Source organism: Vulpes vulpes, chromosome 15 (genome assembly GCF_048418805.1).
Source record: "Vulpes vulpes isolate BD-2025 chromosome 15, VulVul3, whole genome shotgun sequence".
NCBI classification, from domain to species: Eukaryota; Metazoa; Chordata; class Mammalia; order Carnivora; family Canidae; genus Vulpes; species Vulpes vulpes.
Window position 1 is genome coordinate 51,422,084 of NC_132794.1, and position 18,148 is coordinate 51,440,231.

The window sequence follows — 18,148 nt, forward strand, 5'->3', positions numbered from 1 at the left end:
GGGGGCGGAGCTCCGCCGGGCGGCGGGGGGGCGGGGCTCGTGGGTAACAAGGGAGGGGCGGGGTTCCGCTCCCTATCAGGGTCGACCTCCCCCTGCCCGGGAGGAGGGGCGGGGTGTGGGCTTCCAGCGGGTGTGGACACACGAGAAGTAAGTGGGCGACCCCCAACGCAGGGGATGCGAATCCTGGACTGAAGGTGAGTCCTCCACGTGTCCCCACACGTGCCCCTGTGGGGGCGCACCTGTCTCCATCTGTCCCCCTCCCCAGCTCGCAGCTCACGCGCGGCACCTCACACGCCTGGGTTCCCAGCGCTTGGACGCCTCCCTTCCCCCAAGGCCTCCTAACTGGGAAATATCCCAGGAAGAACAGCTAGGGGGGGGCGACAGGAGGGGCTGTTCCGTTCGATGTGTGTCTGTGACAATCCCCTCTCTCCCGCCTACCGTGGGAGCCCCACCTACCGCCTCCCATCCAGCTGCTCCCACTGCATTGCTTCCCGATCCAGACAGACACATCTCACATCACAGATAATCAACTCCCTAGTGACACCCACTTCTCCCGTGTCGTTTCCACACACGCCCTGCTCACATGCAAACAGCCCTTAGGCGAACGAACGCCTCCCACCAACGCGCGCCGCCGCTTGGAGCAGGCCCACCCGGCCCTGACGGCGGCTGCAAGCACACACGCAGAAATCCCTTCAAGTCAAACCCCAGGTTTCGTTGTCAATCAGATTAGTGACAGAATAGAAACAGACAAGTCAATAAATCAAGTCTAGAAACAGTTCCAGTGTTGTCTATCACAACCCCTTATCCTCTCGAGAGGCTCGAGGCTCCGATGCTCAAGCGATAGGCATTTTTGTCTTAGAAATAAAGCCTGTTTCTCCAAAGAAATAACGTAGCCCTGAAGCAAACGCCAACATTTGCTTTTGGCTCTGCCGAGAAGGTAGCAGCTTCATCTCACCATCATCCCCCCTGGGCACTGCCTCAGAGTCTCTCTCATCCTTGGGCTCACATCTGCCATCTGAGGGAGCAAAGAGCCACATTAGGCTCCAAAGGGGAAGGCGGCTTAGAGGAAGAGGAGTAGAGGAAGATGTTGAAGGCAAAACTTGGAATCCCTTAGGAATTCCAGGGCCGAGGTCTCCAAATATTTGTTGGGTTTCTGCTTTGTGCATATTCTAGTTGGCATTATAGGACAGTGCTTCTCAGACCTTAATGTGAACACAAATCTTACCTAGGGAACTTGTTAAATTGCAGTTTCTGATTCTGTAGGTCTAGCTGAGGTAGCATCCCAGACTGTAGTTCTAACAGGCTCACTAGTTATCAGATGCTGCTGGTCCCCACCCTCACCCCCAAAACATACACACACTTAGAGTGGTAGGGCTGTAGGAGACACTGATTCAGGAGTCCAATAGCCAGATCTGTGGACAAGGTACTCAATGCAACTGATCCTCACTTTCCTTATATCTGCAAAGGACATAATAATTGTTGTGTGAGGATTAGACAATGGACAATGAACAGGTTTTGAAACCTGTGAAATGCTTACAATGGTAGGTGTCAAATGAAGCCATGTTTGTTTAGAATGTATGGAGTTAAGCTGCTGACAGCTCAGAGGAACCAAATCAATTGAGTCTACACAAAAGATGGCAGGCTTCATGAGGGAAATAGACCCGAGCTGGGTAGGATTTGACCAGATGAAACAAAAAAAAGCAAAAGGTCACTCCAAGTTATGGGGTTAACATGAGCTGGGCCAAAGCAATGGTAGGAAGCAGCATAAAGAAGGGGAGGATTCCTGGTGGAGAATAATAGGAAAAAATGTTAGATGAGGAGGAGGGTGGATATCATAAAAGTAGAATATAAATGATATTTTTATTTATTTTTTAAATGATAATTTTAAAACTAATACCCTATGTGCACCTTGCACTTCCTGTTATTTTAAATTATCTATTAGGGCACTTTCTTCCCTTTCCAGCGTATGGACTCATGGAAGCAGGCTGTTGAGCCCCTCATGGGGACCAAGCAGCTTGCTAGGAACCCAGGATATAGAGGTGAGGTGATCACAGCAAGGCTCTCTGAGACTTGGGTGAGTTTCGCCAGATCCAAAGTCTTGCATTTCAAGCATTATACCATAAAATCAGGATTCTGTAGGGGAGCAGGGTGCTCCCATGTCTTATTGCAGAGCCTGTCATGTGGCAGGAGCTTAACAAATGTTGAAATGAATAAAGATCATTTCTCTTGTTCTTATTTTTATATAGCTATAATTGTGGCATATACAATTTTATGTCCTTATTTTTTTCACTTAACATTGCATAGTTCCCCATTTTTATTGTGAGCTTTATTTTCTTCCATTTTTTTAAAAAAAGTCAAACCTACAGACAAGTTCACAGAAACAAGTACAGTGAAAATCTGTATATCCTTCACCTAAATTCACTTTTTTTTTTAACATTTTGCCATATTTACTTTATCCCTTTCTCTCTTTAACTTAAATGTTTGATGCAAGTTGAAAATATGACACTTTCACTCTAAATAATTCAGCAGCCATTTCCTAAAAATAAAGAATTCTCCTACAGGGCCATATGAACACATCCACAATAGTGTTGTCTATTATGCAGTCCATATTAAATTATTTCCATTTTTCCCCTTAAGATGTCATATATATATACCAGATTCAGGATTTAACCAGGGCTCCCCCCTATGGCATTTGTTAAGTTTCTTTAGTCTTTTTAAATCTTGAACAGTTCCCCATTTTATTATTGTTAATTTGTTTTTCAGACATTGATCATTATGAAGCGTCCAGGGCAGCTGTCATGCAGAATGTCCCATATTCTGGGTTTTTCCAGTTTCCTCATGATTCAGTATAGGTTAGACATTTTGGAAAAGACCACTACATAGGGGATGTTGTGGACTTCCCACTATGTCACACTGGTAGGCCCGTAGTGCACATTTGTCCTTTTATTCGTGATGCTGGGCTCGATCACTTGGATAATTTGGAGTTCATCAGATCTTTCCTTTACAGTTTAAGGGTAAGCTGTCTTCGGATATCCGAAGACCTTTGATTATTTGTTCCCAACAAATAAAATTATTTGCCCAGTGGTTTTTAGCTTCCATTGATGATCTCTGCTTATATTTGTTATGATGCTGGGGATTGCAAAATGGTGAGTCTAATTTTGTCATTTCTTTCATTTATTATCTAGTATTCTCTTGTAAAAAAAAAAAAAAGCTGCTGCTCTGCTGCTTCTCTGTCTCTTTGTTTCTCTTTCATCCCCATGGTCTCAAAAATTATGTACTTATCTATCTATTCAGTGTGATATAATTTGTTACCATTATTACTGTTATTCCTTTTTGATGCTCAGATTGTCCCAAATTTGGCCAAGAGGAGCTCTTTAAAGAAGCTTCTGTGTCCTTTTGACTTGGTCCCATCAATCTTTAAGCAGTTAACTTGTTTTGTTACAGAAGATATTTCAGATTTGTATTTCCCCTGCTGCAGACCCATAATCAGTCATTTTTTAAGGGAACTTTACTCCTTTTAGTTGGAAATGGTATTTAAAAGATGACCTAATACTTCATTTATGTACTTTTGATACTTAAAAAAAACAAAACTAAACTATTCAATATATCATCAAATGAGCATATTTTAGTTTAGTTCAATATTACCTTATTTATTGAGCATTTGGGACATTTGCACTCTCTTCCCTTCTAAATAACCTTAATAAACATCTTTACACAGATAACTCTTCCAAGTTTAGGATTATTTTCTTTAGCAAGATTCCCAGAAATGGAATTATTGGGGTAAAGGGTGTACATTTCTTTTTTCCTGAATCTTTGATATACAGTGCCTAGTTGCTCTCGTGGAAGGTTTTTATTTTATTTATTTTTTAAAGATTTTATTTAATGACACAGAGAGAGAGGCAGAGACACAGGCAAGAGGGAGAGGGAGAAGCAGGCTCCATGCAGGGAGCCCGATGTGGGACTTAATCCCGGGTCTCCAGGATCACACCCCAGGCTGCAGGCGGCGCCAAACAGCTGCGCCACCTGGGCTGCCCTCGTGGAAGGTTTTTAAAGTCAACAATGACTTCTAAGTGTCAAACCCAGTAATTTAATCTTATTCCTCTTTCTCCTTTGCAGCACCTGAATCTACTGACCTCTATCCCTGAACCCTTCTTCTTCCAAACTTTCTCTAAATGACAGTTATGGTTTTCCTTTCTTTCAGGCCACGCCCTCTCCCTCCTTTAACCTCCTAAATTTGTGCATGTCCCAACGCTTAGTCCTTAGCCTTTACTTTTCCTAGGGGGTTCTCAGTGGGGTTCCCTCACTTTTGTTTGTCTGATTTTGGATGCCCAGTCCTCTCCTGAGCTCTGATCTCTTCTGGGTTTTGCTTTCTTCTAAGACTGGTCCTTGCCTCTTGTCACCAGGCTTGCTTCAGGCCTATCTCTGTTCACAAACTTGAGAGGACAAACATATCTTAGTACACTCACATATGCACTCTGTTCTTTGAGATTCTAGATATAGGTGGAGTTTCATTTGGGCCTAGTTTTCTAGTTGTCTGATATAAAAATAAATAACATGGTTCTGTTTTGAAAGTATACAGCCTAAGGTACAATCATGAAGTAAACTGGCCCACTTCACTCATTTATGGGCTCCATAAGAAACTTCTATTCAAATATTTATGGAGTGGCTGTATGCTTGGAACATATACATTGTAAGATTCAATTCTGCCTTTGATTAACTTGAATTTTCTAACATTAGTGGCCTGTGATTTAAGTTTGATCCTGATAATAAGATAATAGATGGAAGTGAAAGGTCTTCAAATGGACTGCCAAGTCAAGTCCCTCTTCACAACCCAAAATTTAGGATGCTACCCTGCCCTTCCAACATGAAATCAAAATAGGACTCTTCTCAACAGAGCCCGGGCTCCCATCCAAAGGTTTTTTTAAGCACAATAAGGAATCCCTTTTCCCTATCTCACCAAGTCAGCCATCCCTCACCTGTCCTCACCAGGATCCAGGGTCTGGGGAGAAAAAGGACAGGGTCGGTGGGTGAATATTACCCCCCAGTATGTGTACTCTTCATTGTAAAGGGAGATTGCCTATTTGTGCACATATATCATAGCAAATTGTGTCTGACCTCTGGGTGTGAGGGCAAGGAAGGGATGAGGTCGTTTGTATTATGCAAGAAGGGGAGAGGATATATTTTTTTACATACGTGCTATATAAATGTTTGTTTATACAAGGGTCTCATGGAAAGATATGAGGGAAACTGCAATAATTGGTGGATGAGGTGAAGAACCGAGAGGGACACTTACTTTTCATTGGGCTTGTGCACATGTATTCTCTATTTAAACATAAACAACTCAATTTTTAAAAATTCATAAAAGGGAAAAAAAATCGCAAGGTCACGGGGGCGCTGTTTTGCTGCTGTAGAATGATTGAGACACTGATTTCCAATTCCTTCGAGAAAGGATTAGAACTGCTGTGAAACTGAATTCGGAGCCTTAAGTGCGAATTACTGGAGGTGGCTCACTCTTCAAGGTAGAAAGACGCGGCGGTTCATTTCGAGAAAATGAATTGTGATCTCTGCAAAATATTATCCGTGGCAAGACGAAAGGTTAAGAAAAAGGCGGGCCCCTTGCCGTGCCATTGTTCCCACAATGCCGTGACTCGGATTCGAACCGAGGTTGCTGCGGCCACAACGCAGAGTACTAACCACTATACGATCACGGCGAGCTACCGGGGACCTGCAGGGGTGGCCTTCCGATTGTCCTCTTCAGTAGTCATAGGCGTTCGCAGGCTGCACGTCACCGAGAGACCCACCCACGGGGCGGAGCTGCAGCCTAACGCTAAGTCCGAGAGTGCGCAGGCGCGTTGCGCTCCAGCGCGTCGCTCGGGTTCTCAGCTTTGGCCCCTTAGCCACCGGATCAAACCCGCTGAGGAAGGGTGGGCTCCTTGTGAATGAGGTGGGAGTTTAGGGGGGACCACTTGGGCATGCAGGGACGGGACTGGCCGGATCTCTGTTCGCAGGTTGTGTAACTCGCATTCCTAGGAAGATGCCCATCTCCTGCGCCTGGGAGGTCTTTGCAGCGAGCGACCCGGGGTGTGACGGCGGCGCTCCTAAGGGGTTCCCGTCCCTGCTGATTCCCCGAGGAGTGGCCCAGCATCTCCTCCGCGGTGGTTGTGGACGCCCAGCCCCCCTCCCCAGCACTAGTGAGCCACGCACGAAGGGCTCAATGAACGCATCTCCCCCTGCTCGTCCGCTCCCCATCAACCTCCCTGCAGCTTCTCTCCGGGCCCGGACGGCCCTGACAGCCCTGACTGCCCCCTCACGGTACTCCCGCCGGACCCGGTGCCCACCTCCGCTGTGCCCCGGGCGGCAGCGGGCACCACCAGTCCGGTTTTTCTCCTTGTCCGCCAGGGCTCCCGCCCCACGGCGCCTAGAACCAGGCCGAGTCCCCAGCAGGCGGAGGCTTTTTGCTCAACTGAGAACGTGCCACTGGTTCTAACAAGAGAATCCACCGCGACCACCTGTCTGCTCTAATCATCACCCCCGTCCCCTGCAGAGTCACCGGAGGGAGGTTTCTAAACACTAGTCGTATCCTTTCACTCCTCCACCCCTCACCTCCGCCCACAGATGCAGGAAATTCGTCCACATTTTTCCAGCTCCTCCCTCGGCCTTGTTTCTCATTCCTGAATTACTTGCATGCATTCATCCATTCCCTCACTCACTCACTCAACAGGTCCTTTCGAGGTGGGGAAGGGGGGCGGATTTTTAAAGAGGAATTGCCGGTAGTTCCTTTTTGAGACCTCCTTCATACCTTTTGCACACAAGATTATCCTGGCTGCTCGGCAAATTCCTTTTTCTGCCTTTATGAGCTACTTCGAAAGTCACCTCCTTTGCAAAGGCTTCTCTTCCTATTCTTATTGGGAGTCCTTTTCCAGCGAAGCCGTGAAAATTCGTACATATGCCTATGACAATGATCAGCCTTGCGAGCGCCTCCGTGCTTTGTCCCCAGTGAACGCTATGGCGGGTGGCCCGAGAAAGGGGAAGCCTGTATCCTTCGGGAGTCCAATGTAGCCAGAGCCGGCGTGACGTAAATGTCGTTTTCAACTGTCACAAAGGGATTGGGATCCATTTTCGAGAATGTTACAAACTCGAAATAAAAATGGAGGACGGTGATAAAAAGCCAGATCCCTAGCCGTGTCATTGCCTTTCGCAATGCCGTGACTCGGATTCGAACCGAGGTTGCTGCGGCCACAACGCAGAGTACTAACCACTATACGATCACGGCGAGCTACTGGGGATCCGGCCTTCGGTTTCCTCGCCTGAGTTCTTCTCTGTTGAAAGCCCCGCCCCCTCGTCACGTCATCATTGGCTCCCGCGCTCTCCAATCTTGCCTCCCCTCGCGCGCGCGCAGACTCGCTGGTCTCCACCTCTGTCCGCGCTCTGCGCGGCCCAGATCCCGCCGCTCCGCCAGGTTGCGGGCTGCGCTGGGGCGTTCTCTGCCCCCTCAGCCCCGCGCCTTAAGGACGTTGTGGGGGTGGGGCGGGACCGATTTTCCTTTCTTGTGGTAGAATTCTAGAGACGGCCCCGTTCCCAGCCGGAGTCCGCTCAGACTGCGTGAGCGCCGGGGCAAGGTGGGTGCAAGAGGGACCCCCCTGTTCGGGCGACCCCGGGTCATCACCTCCGTCCCGGCCACGGCTGAGTCCCAGCCTCGTAGGAATCCTTCGGTTTGCAAAGCGTTTTCAGGGCCTTCTTTTTACGACCCGTGCGCACGGCCAACAGAGACCCGAGGGGGAGTCCACGGCGTCCCCACTTCGCTTCGGGGTCGGCGCCAGGGCCAGGCTAGGCATAGCTGGCCCAGGGCAGCGCGGGAAGGCTACGGCGGCGGCCCGGTGGACCAGAAGGCCCACACTCGGGAGCGCGAGCCTCGCGGCGTCCCGGTAGCTCGCCGTGATCGTATAGTGGTTAGTACTCTGCGTTGTGGCCGCAGCAACCTCGGTTCGAATCCGAGTCACGGCATTGTGGGAACAATGGCACGGCAAGGGCGCCTTTTTAGATTCGGGGAGCCACGTGGCATCCCTGCGGCTGTGCCCCGACTGCCCCCCCTTAATTGTAGGTTAGGGCCGAAATTATACAGTGCGGCGAAAGTGGGCGGAAGTGAAGCAGCCCACCTCCACCCTCCCCGCGGTGGGTTTGTTTTAGGACGTGTTCCGTGTGGTACTTTCTCTTAACTCACTTGGTCACTGTCAGTGATCGGCTCGAACACCAGGTCCTCAGAAAAGCCTCGCCCTGCTAAAACGTCAGTACTTTTGAGTGTAGGGGTTATAGGAACAGATGGCAAACATTTATTAAGGGTTAGAGAGCCACTGTGAGGGGTGTTAATGATAGGCTTGTGGCCCCCACTTCTACAGCCTCCTAGGTGAGAGGGTGTTTTCCTCCTGCAGGGTTTTTTTTTTTTTCTTTCCCTAATCCACCTCAGATTTAAAGCACATTTTATCTGTTAGTTTATTTTTTGTGCACTTAAAAAAAAAAAAATCCAAGCTCAACAAATTCGGATCTGTCATTCGGCATTAGGCAAATTGGAAGTGAGGTTTAGATTTGACTCTTGGGTGGCTGCTGGCGGCTTGTGTCACTGTCAAGGAAGGAATGAGAGAGGATTGAGTGAGGAATGAGCCTCTCTAGCTCCTCTCAGGGATCGTGGAGGTGGCAAAGCAAGTCAGGAAGCATTCCTGGAAGAGATGGACATTTTGGTGGGGCTGTGCCCTCTTTACCCACAATCCATTGGCAAAGTCTCACTGAATAGCATGTAAAAAGCAAGATACTACTGTGGGCTGTAATTTCCTAGGGTCTCCCTGCTCCCAGTTCCCTAAATGTGATGAGTTTAAAGCCACAAAACAGGACAGCTCAGAGCATGAGAGAATAAAATAGCGAAAGGTCAGCCTGAGAACTTGCTATCCCTACCACCTTGAGGTCTCTTCCATGTATCAGAACTGGGAAAAGAGGCAGGAGGTGTAAGACCTCTGTTCACACATTCCAGCTCCAGCTGTTTCTGTTTGGGTTGGATTTTGTTTTGTTTGTTTTTGGCTTTCAGTCCCCACTATAAGTCACTTAATTTTTTCCTTTTCTTTCTGATGGACTCTAGTAGCTAACACTCTTTCTTTGGGCTGGTCCTAACCCTAAGTAAGGTTAGCATAGTTTAATAATTAAGCTGGTGCCACCTGGAAGCAGACTCCCTAGGTTTGAATACTGACTTTTGCATTAATTAGTGAGGTGATGTTAGGTAAGCCACCTAATGTCTCTGTGCCTCAGTTTTCTCGTTTGTAAAATGGGAATAAAGCAGGCTTATTATGAAAATGAAATGAATATTTGTAAAGTAACAGTGCCTGCCACTTACTAAGCCCTATTTATGTTTTACTTAAACTAATAATGAAATCAACCCCTTAAAAAGGATATAATTAAATCAGCACCTTAATTAAAAAGGAAGGCAGTGGTACTTAGGCATCTAAATGGTGTATTTCCAAGTAGACATTCCACTTACTCCAATTAGCTACCCCAGATATTTTTGGAACTCTTGTTTGGGGATTACCTTCAGGGCTAATTTATAAGCCATATAAGTTAATCCATCTCAATATTTATAGTCTCAATATTTTACTTTGAAATGTTTTTTTTTTAATTTTTATTTATTTATGATAGTCACAGAGAGAGAGAGAGAGGCAGAGACACAGGCGGAGGGAGAAGCAGGCTCCATGCACCGGGAGCCTGATGTGGGATTCGATTCCGGGTCTCCAGGATCGCGCCCTGGGCCAAAGGCAGGCGCCAAACCACTACGCCACCCAGGGATCCCTGAAATGTTTTTTTGACTGCTTTTAAATCCATCTTCAAAAGATGTCACCACTGAGGGGTTTTTTTTTTTTTTTAAGATTTTATTATTTATTCATGGGAGACACAAAGAGAGAGGCAGAGACACACACAGGAAGAGGGAGAAGCAGGCTCCCCACAAGGAGCCTGATGTGGGACTTGATCCTAGACCCCAGGATCATGTCCTGAGTCAAAGGCAGACACTCAACCACTGAGCCACCCAGTTGCACTGAGTTTTTAAGGTGTAATAAGCTTCAATAGCGATTCCAAAAATGGTTTGGGTAACATTCCAGCAAACTATTTTTTGGTATCAGTGTGTTGACTTTTTTGTTAAGCATTACTTTTAAGTTTTTTTTTTATTTTAATTACAGTATAGTTAACATACAGTACTATTTTTAAAATTTTATTTATTTATTTGAGAGAGAGCAGGGGATGAAAGCATGAGAGAGAGAAACAAGCTCCCTGCTGAGCAGGGAGCTGGATGCGGAGCTTGGTTCCAGGACCCCAGGATCATGACCTGAGCCCAAGGCAGAAGCTTAGCCAACTGAGCCATCCAGGCGCCCCAGTGTGTTGACTTGAAGGGGACAACTGTAATTTATGAGCTTCAGAGTGTTTGCATAAACAGCCAATGCCATGGCTTCCTGGTCACATCTGGTGCCTCTGGGAGCTACTGTTATAACTGCTGGCCACCACAGAGGTGTGATACAGATTGGACCAACAGCCTTGGAAGCTCCTGGAGGTGCTTCAAAATTAGAATCTTGTTCACAGCCCAGAACTACTAGATCAGAATCTTCATTTTAACAAGATCCTCCCCAGGTGATTCACTTGCACAGTCAAGTCTGAGAAGGTGCTGCTGTTTTCTAGAACCACTTGGTTGGAGTGAAACCCTTCATTATTTACCTTGCCAGTACTCAGGGTTACTAGAAGGGACCTGTCAGAGTCTATTGGGCCTCATCTAGGGGAGTAACATTAAGATTTTGAGGATGAAAAGAGCTCTGGGAGGAGTCACCAAGAGGCCCGTATTTGGGGGCATCTAAGGAGGAAGTAGCACCCATGTACTTCCACTAGGAGGTGCTGCTTTCAAGACCCACTTTGGATTTAACTGCCAACAGGGAACCTATTGCCCAGAGATTCTCTGGCTATTCAGGACTCAAGTTTCATTCATTCATTCATTCATTCATTCATTCATTCAGTAAACTATCATCTTTTAACACTTAAAGTGCTTTGCATCCTGGAGGGCTGCAATGGTATATACTGATGCTCCTGGCCCAAATAGTTTAGTTTTCCAGCTAGGAGAAACAACTAGCCCAGAGGCAACAATCAGAAAACAGAAGAGGGAGGCCTAGATGGCTTATTTGGTTAAACATGGAACTCGATTTCAGCTCAGGACAGGATCTCAGGGTCCTAAGATGGAGCCCCTCCTCCTATGAGGAGCTTGCTTAAGATTCTCGCTTTTCTCTCCGCCCCCCCCCCCCCCCAAATGATAGAAGGAAGAGCCATTTCTTGCTTCAGTGGAACAAAACTTTTCAAGAGAAAACTGATATAAACTTCCACCAGAATAGTAAAAGAATTGAAGTTTATTTTTAGCACTTCCAGCCCCCTCACTCTCTCTTCAACCTCTTTGTGTTGTTCCTATCTCATTATTCTCATTCATTAGATCAACAATATTTATGGAGGGCCTACTATGTGCCAGGCACTGTTCTAGGTTCTGGGGCAATAATAATGAATGAGGTAGTTGTGTGTTCTCATAGACCTATGGTCTAGTGCAGAAAAGAAAGCTAAACAAAAAATAAATAGAATTTGAGCCAACGGAAAATAATGTGATATAGTGTTCTCCTGTTTTCTGCCTATTTTCCATCCTCCTATTCCCTCTGCTCCTCTGCTCCTTTGTGCGAAGTATGATGGCTAATAATAACAAGTGTTGCGTTTTAAAGGGGATCAAAGTTTTACACTGAGGAGATAAATTCTGACCCTGAATGGCTCATGGGTGGCATAAAGAGCCTTCAGATCTGAGGCAGTCTTGTGTAGGCAGGGTGAGGATGACTCTGGTGATCTGCATGGACCCACGATAAAATAAAATATATCCAAGTGAATGTTAAGGGCCAATAAGCAGAACCAGATGGCCTCACTGGTAGGCCAAGAACTTACCAAGGACACCAGAAAAACAAATCATCTACCCAAAAACGTAAGAGAGTTTTTTAAAAGAATATAAAGCACTGAAGTGATAATTTCAGGAGAGAGAGAAGAAGACCCCAGAACTTTGTTGGGAAATAACAAGCTATAAATACTTAATTTTTTTCAATTACACATGAGACATCATAATCTCATCAGTGCTTAGGATCTTTTGTGCACTAAAATCAGTCCCCTGGATCAAAGATGCAACCCTCAGGAAAAGAAAAGGAGAGGGACCCTGAATTAAGATTATATTTGTCACCCAGTGGAACATATTTGAATAGAAAATAAATTTAAGAAAAAGAGATAAAGTTGCACTTCTTGCATTCTTGAATTTTTAACTGAGATATGCCCCTAGTACACATGCATTAGTTGGTCTCTTATTTCCAAGTATTATTCTCTGTTCCTGTAGAAATAAATCCATGGAGAGATCCTGAAGGACTATTCTTGTCATGAGGCCTGAAACTCACTCCTGAGGAAGAATGCAGGAGCCATCTCTCAGAAGTAAAGGTCTAAATCAGTGATTTCCAAACATTATTCTAGAACTGATAAATAGGAATTTTTCATCATGGGATAAGAGAAAAATAAGGTCTTCAAAAGGCTAAGTGTATTTAATTCAAAGGACTGTCTTCTAGGCTGAGATTATATCCTTCATACTTTTGAGGTTTTAAAGTGACTTTTCTTTTATAACGTGATAAGGTAAGTGATAATTTTTTCTATAGTCTTTACTTGGAAAATTAACTGGCAATCCTATGTTGATCTCCAAAATTATTTTTTAAATTTTACTAGTCAGTAAAATCTAAAAGTACACTACAAAGCCCACTGTAAAGCAAAGCATTAGGGGAAGAAGAAATTGTCCTCAGTTTGTAGGGAGGCTGTAGAGGAATGCTCATAGGGAAGTTGTTCCTGTTCTGTCAGGCAGTGGTACAAGCTAACACCCATTCACCCACCCAACAAACAGTAGGCCCTAGTATGATCTATGTTAGGCTTTGGCGATATAAATTTGAATAAGACTCATTCTTACTCTGAGATGATCATTTCAGTCCAGGGTTAATCAGCAGAGTGAAGAAACAATTACAATTATGTTAGAAGTATATACAAAATGCATTACAGCTTAGATCATTCATTCCCCCAGGATATGACATTTGAGCTGGGTTACAAGGCATGCATAGTAATTTTCCTGGCAGAAAAGAGGAAAAGATATCCTAGGCAGAGAGAAAGGCAGAAACAAAGGCAAGGAAGCATGAATATGCAAAGAGCATAGGGAAAGACAAGTCAAAGCTGTGACATAAGATATGGAAAGGAGAGGAGGGGTGGAGCCAAATTGTGATGATTCACTTGCCCCTTGTCAAGTCAGGTCTTTTTTCATGGAGGCTAGTGGTTCTTAACATTTTGTGGTAACTTACTGTTTGGGGGATCCATTTGAAGCCATAGGCTTGTTCTTCAAATGATGGATCTATGACAAAAATGTCAGGAATTCACAAATTTCCTGAAGGCCATTTATAGACTTTGTTATTGGTATTGGGGACTATTTAAGTCTCCATTTTTAAGCAGAAGAGGAACATAATCATATCTGTATTTTAGAAAGACGACGTACAAATGGGTAATTACTGACAAAGTCTTTTTTAAAAAACATTTTATTTATTCATGAAAGACACAGAGACCTAGGCAGAGGGAGAAGCAGGCACCCTGTGGGGAGCCTGATGCGGGACTGGCTTGATCCCAGGACCCCTGGGCCAGGGCCTGAACCAAAGGCAGATGCTCAACCACTGAGCTACCCAGGTGTCCTTACTGACAAAGTCTTAGTTCAGAGGAGAGATGGAAGAGAATTTCAGCTTCTGGTTCTGGTTGTTGAGTTTGGGGCTTGGGGACTAATCTGGGGGTGAAGGAGGAGCTCTTTCCTCACATCACACCCATAGGTGTGTGATCAGAGAGCAATAAGCTTAGAGGCTCCTCAACTCAGAGGTAGAGGGAATGGACATATTGGATGAAGGAAATGGATGGGAGGTTTGAGAGGAAGCTCTAATATCAAGGGTAGAATACTTTTTGGAGTCATGGTAGTTCAAATACTATGAAAATAGATGTATCTGTGTTGCCCTAATGTCATTGCTGATATTGAGAATCTGACATGATGACAGAGTATGCAATTTTCAAATGTCATTTTAAATTAGAAGGGAGAGATACATGTAAAAATTGCAAAAAACTGACTTAACTGTTTTCCCAATTTCTCCTAAATTTCAGAGTCAAAATACTTGCGTCATGACTACCCTTTGGTTGACTGGCTTCATCCTGAGTCTGGATGACTTTCTTACTGTATCATCAAAATGGCTAAGAATTCCTTTCCTCCCTAAATCTCTTTAGATCAAATGCTTCAAGAGAACTTGTAGTTTTAAAATATGTTCACAAATCTTCTGATGCTCCTACCTTCCCAATCATAGAGCTTCCTTTCTCTCCCTGGAGTGAGGGCTAGACTTAGTGACATCTTCAAATGAATAAAGTAGAAGGGATGGTGTGTCATTTCTGAGATGAAGTCATAAGTACATTGTGGCTTCCCCTTTGCTCTCTCTATTGGATCTGTCAGAGAGGAATAATTTGCCCTATAAGGTCCTTCTACCTGAACTAAGAGTTAAATTGACATAAGACAGATTAATAGGAGAAAATCAAGTTTAATAGTTTTTGTAGGATCAGCACGGGAGTCTTGAGTTGCTCCGTTTCCGATCTGGGCCGGTTCACCCCTCCTTAGGCAACCTGGTGGTCCCCCGCTCCCAGGAGGTCACCATATTGATGCCGAACTTAAGGGAAAAGGAGAAAAAATGAGTGGGAAATATCAGAAAGGGAGACAGAACATGAAAGACTCCTAACTCTGGGAAACGAACTAGGGGTGGTGGAAGGGGAGGTGGGCGGGGGGTGGGGGTGACTGGGTGACAGGCACTGAGGTGGGCACTTAACCGGATGAACACTGGGTGTTATTCTGTATGTTGGCAAATTGAACACCAATAAAAAATAAATTTATAAAAAAAATAGTGTTTGTACGAGAACTACACACACACATGGAAATTGCAGACAGGCAACATGAGGCTTATATGAGCTAAGGGAGGGGTAAGGTCTGAGAATACAAGGGAGACAGGACCATTAGTAGGAAGGTGAGAGGAGATGTTCGGAAAACAAAGGTTGCCCTATGATGTAGATAAGTTACTTAGGTGGAGAAGAATCTGTTAATAGCCCTCTTCCTTGTACAAGGAGGCATTTGAAGGGGACATAAAAAGCTTTTCCTGAATCTACTGGGTTTTGATTGTTTTTAACTCAAAATAATGTTCATGCCAAAGTGGCCCACCTTGGGGGCAGCCTCCCTTTGGCACTTACAGATCACTAGCTCCAGAGGAAGCCAGCTTCTATGTCTTGAGAATGCCCAAGCAACACCATGGAGAGATCCATGAGTTGAGGAACTGAGGGCTCCTGCTAACAATCATCAAGAAAATGAGATCTTTGGGGATGCCTGGGTGGCTCAGTGGTTAAGCATCTGCCTTCCGCCCAGGGAGTGATCCTGGAGTCCCACATTGGGCTCCTGCTTCTCTCTCTGCCTTGTCTCTGCCTCTCTCTCTGTCTCTCTCATGAATAAATGCATAAAATCTTAAAAACAAGAAAGAAAATGAAATCTTTGACCAATAGGTTTGTGAGTGAGCCATCTTGAAAGCAGATCTTCCAGCCTCAGTCAAACCTTCAGATGCCTGTACGCTGGCTGACACTTTAACAATTTCATGAGAGACTGAACCCAAACCACTCAGTTAAGTCATTTCCAAATGCCTGAGTTAAGAAACTGTGAGATAATCAGTGTTCATCATCTAAAGCTGCTAAAATTTCAGGTAATTTGTTATACTGTGATAGATAATTAATACAGATTTTATTACCTAGAAGTGGGGCACTGCCATAATATAAAAACCTAAATACGAAAGAGGCTTTGGAACTGGGCAAACACTAGAAGAGCTTTGAGAAGAGTGTTAGGGAAAGTTTGAATAGTTTTTTTTTTTTTTTTCATTATGCTAAGTGTACTCTTTAATCCCCATCACCTATCTCACCCACCCCCACCCAGCCACCTACCTCCCTTCTAGTAATCTTCAGTTTGTTCTCTATAGTTGAGTCTCTTTCTTGGTCTCTCTCTTCCTTGCTTTATATATTTTGGATACTAATCCTTTTTTGGATATGTTATTTACACATATCTTCTCCCATTCGGGAGGGTGCTTTTTTTGTTGTTTCCTTCACTGTTCAGAAACTTTATTTTGATATGGCCCCAATAGTGGGCTTACTTTGGCAGCACATATATTAAAATTGGAACAATGCAGAGATTAGCATGGCTCCTGTGCAAGGATGATGCATAAATTAATGTATAGTCCCAATAGTTTATTTTTGCTTTTGTTTCTCTTGCCTCAGAAGACATTATCTAGAAAAGTGTTTCTACAGCCAATGTCAGAGAAATTACTGCCTGTGCTGTCTTCAAGAGTTTTTATGATTTCAGGTCTCACATTTAGATGTTTAATCCATTTTGAGTTTATTTTTTTGTATGGCCCAATTTCTTTCTTTCTTTCTTTCTTTCTTTCTTTCTTTCTTTCTTTCTTTCTTTCTTTTTTTTTAGGTAGCCCCCCAGTTTTCCCAACACTATTTGTTGAAGAGACTCTTTTTAGCATTGTATATTCTTTCCTCCTTTGTCAAAGATTAAATTGACTATATAATTGTGTTTTATTTCTGGTTTTCTATTATATTCTCTTGATCTATTTTTTTATGCTGGTACCATACTGTTTTAATTGCTACCACTTTGTATAACCTGAAGTCTGGAAATTGTGATAACTCCAGTTTTGTTTTTCTTTTTAAAGATTTTATTTATTTATTCATGAGAGACACACACAGAGAAAGACAGAGACACAGGCAGAGGGAGAAGCAGGCTCCATGCAGGGAGCCTGATGTGGGACTTGATCTCAGATCTCCAGGATCAGGCCCTGGGCCAAAGGTGGCGCTAAACTGCTGAGCCATCTGGGCTGCCCTGTTTTTCTTTTTCAAGATTGCTTTGGCTATTCGAGGTCATGTGGTTCCAATCAATCTTTAGGATTATTTGTTCTAGATCTGTGAAAAAGGCTGTTGGTATTTTGATAGGGATTGCATTAAATCTGTAGATTCCTTTGGGTAGTATAGACATTTTAACAATATTTGTTCTTCCATCCCATGGGCATTGAATGTCTTTCCATTTCTTCACCTTGTCTTGAATTTCTTTCATCAATGTGTTTTTTTTTGTTTTGTTTTGTTTTATGATAGGCACGCAGTGAGAGAGAGAGGCAGAGACACAGGCAGAGGGAGAAGCAGGCTCCATGCACCGGGAGCCCGACATGGGATTTGATCCCGGGTCTCCAGGATCGCGCCCTGGGCCAAAGGCAGGTGCTAAACCGCTGCGCCACCCAGGGATCCCTTTCATCAATGTTTTATAGTTTTTTAGAGTATAGGTCTTTCACCTCTTTAAGTTTATTCCTAGATATTTTGTTGTTTTGACCATAATTATAAGTGGGATTGTTTCCTGAATTTGACTTTTTTGCTGCTTCATTATTAGTGTATAGGAATGCAACCAATTTCTGTGCATTGATTTTGTATCCAATGACCTTACTGAATACATTTATGCATTCTGGTAGGTTTTTGGTGGAGTCTTTATGGTTTTCTATAGATACAGAGTCATCTACAAATAGAGTTTTACTTCTTCATTACCAATTTGGATGCCTTTTATTTCTTATGTTGTCTGATTGCTATGGCTAGGACTTCCAATATTATGTTGAATAAAAGTGGAGAGAATCTTGTTCCCGACCTTAGGGGAAAAGTTCTCAATTTTTCACCATGGAGTATGATGTTACCTGTGGGTTTTTCATATAAGGCCTTTATTATGTTGACGTATGTTTCCTCTAGACCTACTTTGCAGAGGGTTTTGATCATGAATGGATGTTGTACTAAAGTCTGAATAGTCTTGAAGAAGCTAGCTACCTCTCTTCTGTTCTCCAAATGTCACACAAGTACCTCTTATTTGTGGAATCTAACATGGAAAAAACAGTTGTCAAGGGATTCTAAGAAACATTTTCCAGAATTCCTAAATCTTGGGGGA

General features: G+C 44.2%; 4 non-coding genes across 4 annotated transcripts; 2 read left to right on the forward strand and 2 right to left on the reverse strand.

Annotated features, from left to right (window-relative positions):
• Window positions 1-5,639: 5,639 nt before the first annotated feature.
• On the reverse strand, window positions 5,640-5,711 carry TRNAH-GUG (transfer RNA histidin (anticodon GUG)). Its single transcript has one exon. It is a non-coding gene; the product is annotated as a tRNA-His (tRNA).
• Window positions 5,712-7,201: 1,490 nt separating this feature from the next.
• TRNAH-GUG (transfer RNA histidin (anticodon GUG)) lies at window positions 7,202-7,273 on the reverse strand. The gene has a single exon. It is a non-coding gene; the product is annotated as a tRNA-His (tRNA).
• Window positions 7,274-7,932: 659 nt separating this feature from the next.
• Window positions 7,933-8,004, forward strand: TRNAH-GUG (transfer RNA histidin (anticodon GUG)). The gene has a single exon. It is a non-coding gene; the product is annotated as a tRNA-His (tRNA).
• Window positions 8,005-16,311: 8,307 nt separating this feature from the next.
• LOC112920106 (U6 spliceosomal RNA) lies at window positions 16,312-16,415 on the forward strand. The gene has a single exon (XR_003235027.1). It is a non-coding gene; the product is annotated as a U6 spliceosomal RNA (small nuclear RNA).
• Window positions 16,416-18,148: the final 1,733 nt, after the last annotated feature.